Source organism: Palaemon carinicauda, chromosome 25 (assembly GCF_036898095.1).
Source record: "Palaemon carinicauda isolate YSFRI2023 chromosome 25, ASM3689809v2, whole genome shotgun sequence".
NCBI lineage: Eukaryota > Metazoa > Arthropoda > Malacostraca > Decapoda > Palaemonidae > Palaemon > Palaemon carinicauda.
Genome location: NC_090749.1, coordinates 73,097,050 through 73,104,909, shown reverse-complemented (window position 1 = coordinate 73,104,909; position 7,860 = coordinate 73,097,050).

Below are 7,860 nucleotides of genomic sequence, written 5' to 3'. Positions count from 1 at the left end.
AAATTCAGTACTCTAGTCACAAAAAAATGGCTTAAGATCTGTATATATCTATATACGTATAATTCATCGTCCTCATCATCATCAGCCGTTGCTAATCCTCTGCAGGACAAAAGGCCGGATACATGTCCTTCCATTTGCGTCTGTTTATGGTCTTTCTGTCTCAGTCTATACCAGCAAATTTTCTTTGCTTGTCAATACATCGTCTTCTCTTCCTTCCCCTGCTTCCTCTGCAATCTGTAGGGAGCCAGTCACTTTTTCTTAATGTCCAACTACTGTCTGTCATTCTTATCATATGTCTTGTCCATGTTCATTTCTCTTTCTTACATGTTAGAATCTGCGCAGGTTTTAGTGTTTCTTTTTCTGTCTTTTACTGTTAATCTCAATCATAATGATAGGATATATATATATATATATATATATATATATATATATATATATATATATATTATATATATATATATATATATATATATATCAGTCCATTCTATATACCCAGAACGTGCTACAAAGCTCAAGGTTTTCCTATATCCCAAGAAATCTATACATAGGTCAAGGCTTGTTCTAAGTAAAGCCCATACGATATTCCAACCTTGCCTCCATAGCTAGGGACTTCCCCCTCGGTAAGAGCCCATCTTGTATTTCCATCACGTCCAACATGACGAAAGCCTTCGTACATTGGACCCATCCTATTTCCTAAGAAGAATTCTACACAGTTAAGTCTATTTCAAAGAAGACATCCAAAGACAAAGTAAGGTTAATCTAATTCCTCTTACTTTTACACCTCACAATTTGAGACTAAAACGGGGACACCGCTTCGCCAACCACAACCGCCATCTCCAGCCACGTCTCACTTACAAAAGCTTCTATTCCAACTTCATGAACGCTTACTATTCAGGGCTCGGAGGCTTTGTGACTGTCACTATCCCCACACCCGGAGGGCCACCAACACCACACTATCCAGATAAGGATCTCCCCCTACCATGGGGTTCTGTCGTCTTAAGGATGGTAGAGAGGATCCGTGAGAGTTTTTGTTAACAATGGAAGTTACACTTTGATCTCGAAGATGAGTAGGAGAGAGAGAGAGAGAGAGAGAGAGAGAGAGTCGAGAGAGAGAGAGAGAGAGAGAGGAGAGAGAGTAGAACAATGTTTATACATAATCTAGATTTTAACACACAATAACATCTATATCATTCAGTGATTTCATTATATCATGTATTTCGAGAGAGAGAGAGAGAGGAGAGAGAGAGAGAGAGAGAGAGAGAGAGAGAGAGAGAGAGAGAGATACCTGTTTTCTAAAAGTGTATATACCTTAACGCAGTGGAAGGGTTTGTGTATCGCCCCAATCAGCATATCTGTACTAGTCAATGCCACCCATACTAGGATGGTTTACTGTGACCGAAAAGTATGAAAATCTACCACCATTACCACTCCTCAGTGGACAGCGTGGAGATGAAAACTGGCCAAACCCCAGACATTAATAAGAACATGTCTGAGGCCTTTGTCCTACAGTGAACTAGAAACGGCTCCATTTGTTTTTGTTGTATGTATGTGTGTATATGTATGTATGCATGTGTGTATGGATACTGTATGTATGTATGCATGTAAGTATATATAGTATATATATATATATATATATATATATATATATATAGATATATAATATATAATGTATTTATATACATATATATGAATATATATATATATATATATATATTATATATATATAAATATGCACACCACACACACCACATATATATATATATATATATATATATATATATACATATATATATATATATATATATATATATATATATATATATATATATATGTGTGTGTGTGTGTGTGTGTGAGTGTGTGTATTTATATGTATGTAAGTATGTATGTATATGTATATATATGTATATATATATACATATATATATAATATATATATATATATATACATATATATATATATATATATATATATATATATATATATATATATATATATATATCTATATATGCTAATGACTGCTAGCTTTTCAACATTGCTATTAGAAAGAAAAAAATCGGTTTATATATAGATAGACAAAAAATAATAATCAATTGATTTTTACATATTCCTATCTAAACTATAAATTCCAAGAAAATTCAACCGCATGACCGACTAGCAGCATGTCATACTTTATGGCTAGTCACGTCTATTCACCATAACTAGCTGCTTGTCTCCCAAGGTTAGTGAAGGTATTGATTTCAAATATCGGTTCATTTCCACTTCTTGTGTCTGTCCTTATTTTATTTTTGTGTCGTTTCTTATATATGTCCCACTCATGAACATACTTTTGACTTCTCAAATTTTTTATGCGTATATGCGTGCGTTTTAAGCGCATGTTTTACGCGTGATTATACACTCTTTAATCAATCAATTATACTGGTTCATTTATTGCCTTTATTTATTGCTGAGCAAGTATCTGGCAATTTATGTAAATACATAAGTGTGTGTATATATATATATATATCTATATATATATATATATATATATATATATATATATATATATATATATATATATATTATGTATATATATACATATATATATATATATATATATATATATATATATATATATATATATATATATATATATATATATATATATATATATATATACATATATATATATATATATATATATATATATATATATATATTCTAGCATGATTACCTTTTCAGTACCATGAGTAGTGTGGAGAGGGCGGTATAAAAATATTTCTGGGGGAGAGCGTGGATTGTGTGAAGTGGATACGTTGTCTGTGGTGGAATGTCAGTTTTTAATGCTATTTCGTTAGGGGGAGGAGGAGAGGATGAGGGAAGTGTCAATTGTGAATGCTGGGATGCTGGGAATATACCGGAGGTTTTTATATTATATAAATAATAAAAATATTTTATGTACAATGATGATGAGATTGTGAAGTAAAGCAAGTTTTATTATGATTGATATGTTAGTTGTCATTAGAAAGGGCATTTTTTTTATATGGAAAGGGGTCTCGGATATTGGATGAATGATTGTTTAAAGGTTTAAAGGCAACTCATGAATGGCTGAAGTGATGTACAGTTACAATGTCCTAGAAACTGACCATAGTTATATATACAGTATATATATATATATATATATAATATATATATATATATATATATATATATATATATATATATATATACAGTATATACTATATATATATATATATATAATATATATATATATATATATATATATATATATAAATATATATATATATATATATATATATATATATATATATTATTACTAACCAAGCTACAGCCCTAGCAGGGGAAATCAAGATCCTATGAGCGCACATGTTCTAGCAGGTTAAAATAGCGCAGTGAGGAAAGGGAAAAAAGAAAAAAATAAGATATGTATGAAATATAATGAACAAATTATACAAAATATTCTGAGATCTGTTAGAACGTTAAAATATATCTTTCATATATAAACTATGAAGAGAGACTTATGTCAGCCTGTTCAACATGAAAACATTTGCTGGAAGTTTGAACATCTGAAGATCAAACGATTCACTAGCTCGATTAGGAGGATCATTGAACTATCTGGTCATAGCATATAACCACATTACAAAATATCAACTATAATAATTCTAGTATCACTATTAAAAAAGATACTGGTTATAATAGTAAGCCCTCAAAGAGCATTGCCTTAAATTATACTAGTAACACATCGACCCTGACAAACTCTCTTATGTGACATTTCAACTAATAAATTGTCAAAATTAGTATCACATGCAACGCCCATAATTTTATGTGCACACCACTTTTAGCACAGAGACATTCAAACAGTTGAAATACCTATGGTAAGGTGACCGAGATAGACACACAAGAATCATATAATGTCTCTTCATAACCATTATATATAAATATATACATACATATATATATATATATATATATATATATATATATATATATATATATATATATATATAATATATATATATATATATATATATATACAGTATGTGTGTATATATATATATACACACACATATATATATATATATATATATATATATATATATATATATATATATATATATATATACATATATACATATATATATTATATATATATATATATATATAAATATATATATATATATATATATATATATATTTATATACATTATATATATATATATATATATATATATATATATATATATATATATATATATATATAGTCTATAGCAGGACAAAGACCACAGACATAGTCGTCTACTGTGATCTGTTTTATGGTCTTTCCATACCAGTCTATAAGAGCAAACTTTCTTAGTTCGTCAATCCATCCGCTTCTCTTCCATACACTTCTTTTAAGATTTTTTTTGTCCATCTAATATTTGTCATTCACATTATAGGTCCTGTCTTTTAGTGTTAGTCCAATAATTATTCTTTCTATATATAAATACACTTTTGTACTAATTTCGGTTCTAAAAAAAAAAAGAAAATGAAGATTAGGAGACCATCTCATTTTCATCATCAATGATAAAAAATCCTACATCAAAAGGAAGAGAAAAATATTTCAAATGTATTGAATAGATCATGAATTAATAACAAAGTATTAATAACATGATTACATATAACTACAAAATAAAAAGATGAAAAAATTAATATTCGAAAGGGTAAAGAAAAAATATAGCGTGAATAAGACATGAAATACAAACACAATACGAGAGAGAGAGAGAGAGAGAGAGAAGAGAGAGAGAGAGAGAGAGAGAGAGAGATAGAGAGAGAGAGAGAGAGAGAGAGAGAGAGAGAGACGAGATAGAGAGAGAGAGAGGAGAGAGAGGAGAAGAGGGGAGAGAGAGTCGAGAGGAGAGAGAGGTGAGAGAGAGAGAGAGAGAGGGGCATTCTAACTAATAATTTCCTGCTTAGAAGCTAAACCTACGATAATTTCTGAAGAAATATGTTAATTACACCCATTTAGGAAAGTTACAAAACCAATTAGCTCCGAACTATGCAATCACATCTATTACAGATGACCCATAATGGTTATTAGTCTGATGTCTCCGGTCAAAGGTGAAATAATTAGAATTATCATACATCTTGCTCCAGCGTCCTGTCTGTAATTATCGTGCACATCCAATCCCATCTGGATATTCAATGGCGATATTTGTTAACAGAGCATCATGAGTTGAGATGAATAAATTTTAGTAATTATCGTTATAATTTGTAACGATAATTCATTATGTTAATTGCACTGGTGTAGCACGAATATTCGGCTATTGTACTTACTCGGATTACATAAATTATTTATCGTTTGTTATAATTTTAGCTGATGTAAGGATTTCTAATTTTGTAGGAATGCAATATCCTCTTGCTAATCGGGATTAATAATATAATAATAATAATAATAATAATAATAATAATAATAATAATAATAATAATATAATAATAATAATAATAATAATAATGGGGAAGGATATCTCCATATTAGTTCTTCTAAAAAAATAAAAATATAAAAAATATAAAGTATGATATATAAAAATATTAAGCTTTCGAAATTATCGAATAGGTTCTCAAAACCTTCACATTATTTTAACCTTTTATTTGATTTTTCTATGAAGCTATTAATGTAGTATTACTTCTTGTCTGTTACACTCGTTCTACAACTAGTGATCTAGTCCCGACAAGGGAGTTCTCACTTATTATTGTACAATGTAATACAGTGTACACAAAATTAAGGCTGTTTTGCAATGTAGGTTTAGCACATTTTTCTTTTTCATTCATGTTCTTCTTTGTTCCTGTATATTTCTCCTGTTCATCTAACACAGCAATATCTATCTATGGGTGATCCACTTGATAAAAATAAAATCAATTAATAATAAGATACTAGAAGCATGACTCCTTTATCAACAACAAATGCTGCAGTTTCTAGTCAACTGCAAGACAATGACCTCAGACATGTCCTTATTTATGTCTAAGGTTTTGGCCGTTTTTCTCAACACGCTGGCCACTACGGATTGGTTATGGTGGGAGACTTTGCTTAGTCGCTCAAAGCAAACCAACCTAGTACGGGTGTTCCTGGCTAGTAACCTACAGCTTTGCTGGTCACGGCGATATACAAATCCTTTCACCACGTTAAGGTACCCAACTCAGAAAGAGACACACAGTACACACACACACTTTATATTATATATATATATATATATATATATATATATATATATATATACAGTATATATGTGTATATATATATATATATATATATATATATATATATATAAATATATATATATATATATATATATATATATATATATAGATAGATAGATAGATAGATATATATAGATATATATATATATATATATATATATATATATATATATATATATATATATATATATATATATATATATATATACATACATATATATATATATATATATATATATATATATTATATATATATATATATATATATATATATAATATATATATATGTATATATATATATATATTATCACGCCCGAAAGTATTTTCGTTCGTTCATTTATATATTTATCTATTTATTTATTTTTTTTGCCCACGCAGTCGTATGTTTGCTGCTTGTTGGTGACTGGGTGTTGTTTGCTTGTTATTTGTTTTGCAGTCGTTAAGGAGGGTAGTTCTAATCCAACAATTTCTTCCTTTACATGGTGACGTGGAAGCAGAGAGACTTCTTTTTCGGGAAAGGCCCAAGTTTGGAGTCAGTGATCCTCTGAACGCTAGAGAGGTTGGGATTGCCTCTGAGAGGTACTTATCTACTGAGAGCAGTGGATTTGCCTTAGATCACTGCAATGGTGTGTAGCTGTTAGTGCCCTTTATTCGACATCGACGCCTGTCTTTGAGTCTTCAGCTCCTTATACCACTGTCACGCCCGTTGGATCATTCTTTCGCTACTGATGCATGGATGTTTGCCTTCGAAGAGCTGCTGTGATCGAGTGTTTTTATCAAGTTCTCGATACTAATCTTGGTCTTTATCTGGAGGATTACAACACCTTTTAATCTGCGACGGACACATTACGGACACGGGAGAGGATATCAGCCTTGAACAGCCCCTGAAGATAATTCAGATTTATCACATGATCCCTCATGTTTATTACTGCAACTGCAGCGCCGTTGATGATACTTTACGAGAAGTTGAGTATTGGTAATTAGTAACTGTCCTCCATTTTTAGAACTGCAATTAACATTAACAACACTTCATTACAAAGGAGCACCAAGTTTACGCTGCAGTGACCTGAAAACTTACCTCGGTCCAAATATTATTTAATTATTTTCTTTTTCTTTTGTAAATAAATATCTATATTTCCTTTTTGTATCATACTCCCTCGTTGTCCTTTGCCATCATTGTTTATGAACTATAACTGGTTGTTAAAGGTACTTAAGGTTGTACAAAATACTATTGTTTTTTTTATTTAACAGCTTTATGCAAATTAAAAAGATCCTTCTTCAACATAAAACGTTAATGTTATTAATTAAGTCGTGACATAAATTGGCGACCGTGACAGGATGGCAAGGGGTCAGTGAGGTAGTGTGAAAAAGTATAATTTTTTTTCTCTCTCTTTACGGGAAACTTTTAATAGTTCATCGTGTTAAGTAGCATTTGCTTATTTTCACAAGATGTCAACTTTAAGCGAGTTAACTGCCATAGGTAAGGAACTTGGATTGTCAGGATCTGACTTAGCATATTTCATAAAAGAGCAACAGGAGTTCGAACTCGCTAAACGAGCAGAGCAGAGAGACGCTGAAAGAGAGCAAATGGAAGCAGAAAAAGCAATATTGGCTGAAAAGAGAGCGCT